The following is a 2,161-nucleotide window of genomic DNA, read 5'->3' as shown; positions in this document are numbered from 1 at the left end:
AGCTATGAAAGGAACTTGATTTGTTGTTAACATAAGTTATAATCATGAATGTCTGACAAGATTTACAAGTATTAGCATTAATCCAATAAAAAAAACTAATGTAATCATATTAACAATTTATAATCTGATTGGAACCTCCTTTGTGTGTGGTTTCTAATTAAATAATAAGAGTTTATATTATACTTGTTTGACATACCATTAGTGAATCTTCTAACCTTGATATTTGCTGTTATCATTGTTTAATCTTTACATTAATCTTCCATCTCAAAGTTATCATCAATTTCTTCTTCTTCTTCTTCTTCTACTACTACTACTACTACTATTACTATTGATATTATTATTATTACTATTCTTATTACAGTTAATATTAGTATTACTACTATTATTATTGTTGTTGTTGTTATTTATAATTTGTACAATTAACATCCATGTGGTTCAACCCTGGTCTTGCTGGGTTATTTATTACTTCGACACTCATGCACTTAGAAGAAGATATCAATCTTTTAGTCATGTCAATATCATTTCATTCTACCATAATCAATTCGTATCCAAACATATGTAATTCCTCATATATTCCATATTAACACATATCAATCCATTTTACACACCACCCATAAATCCTAACATTTCATATCCCTAACTTCCTAGAAAAAATTAGGTTAACTTACTTTCATGCTATTCTTTTTAATTTAAGTTCAAATAAACCTTTTTAAGATCTAACTAGATTAATAACTTACTTAACACAAAATCAATTAAACTTGACATGTAAATTTTCTGAACTTGTATACATAAAGTCTCTATTTTTTATAATGATTTCATCTAATCTTATTCACAATCACCATCACATTTATACAATATCAATATAGCACAACTTAACCAAACAATTAAGGTTACGTTCTAAATTTTCTAAAATTTACTAAACTAATAATTTGACCAATTCTAATAGAATTTATTTTTCAAGCAAGTTACTTTCAATACTAAAAACACAACCAACAATTCAATTCAACAATTTTATTATAATATCCAAAATTTGTATTCCAAACATCATTCCTTTAATATTAAAATACCATACATAAACCTAAGTACCAATTTCACATACAATTAGAACATGTTTTTCTACTTCTATAATTTTTCAATTATGTTTACTTTTATAATTTACACAATTCTCAATTTTCATGCATACAACCTATATATTTAGTCTATAATTCCACTTCAAGCCATTATATAATTACACATTTAAGGATTTTAAGGTTCCATCTTTACATTTTTCTTGCACACACATATAAAATGTAATCTACATAACCAACCACTAATCTAATTTTAAACACAATCTATATTCTACACCTCTCTTTTTTCAATACCACAACATACTACCTACCCCAAATAACAATTTCACATAGATTTACAACACTTTTTCCCCACTATCATCACATGAAAACCATGTTCTATACATGTACTATAACACAAATGTACATAATCAAACCAAACACTTATCCCATATCATATTTCTTACACATACATATCAAGTTAACATATAATCTCACAAGATTTCATACAATTCTTCCATTCTTATACTACCCCTAACATGACCCAAGATGAAAATCAAACATCCTTCTAAAATCTCCACCTCAACTATATTCACTTAGAATTTCACATTGTACTAACACACAATATTACAAACTTAAGAACCCTGGAATTTAAAATTGAAGGTTTCTTCCCCTTTTCATTGCAACATATAAAAACCAAAGAATGAAGTTACGAGAACACTTTACCACTAAGTTTGGAGGAATTTTAAAGATTTATTTGCAAGATTTCCTTCTATCTCTTCTTCTTTCTTCCATTTCAATGCTTTCTCTCTCATATCCTCTACTTTCCAAACACTTTTTTTTTCTTTCTAAAATTATCTTTCTTAGGTGGTCTCCTCTAGCTAAAATTACTTTCTAAACCATTAACCTAGAAGAAAAAATCAAAATTTTCCAAGAAAAATGAGAAAATTTAAGCTTTTTTAATGTATTTTTGTTCGATCACCGACACTTTCGCAAAGCTTTTTTGAAATTCGATTGATCTAAAACTTAAACTTAAGATAAAATAATATGTCAAGAAACTTCTTATAAATGTTTAGCTTGATCCAATGGTTGAATTGAGAATTATATTTGATATC

The sequence above is a fragment of the Populus euphratica genome, unplaced genomic scaffold, assembly GCF_000495115.2.
Source record: "Populus euphratica unplaced genomic scaffold, PopEup_1.0 scaffold990.1, whole genome shotgun sequence".
NCBI classification, from domain to species: Eukaryota; Viridiplantae; Streptophyta; class Magnoliopsida; order Malpighiales; family Salicaceae; genus Populus; species Populus euphratica.
The sequence above is the reverse complement of the archived record's forward strand: the minus strand, read 5'-3'. Positions refer to the sequence as shown.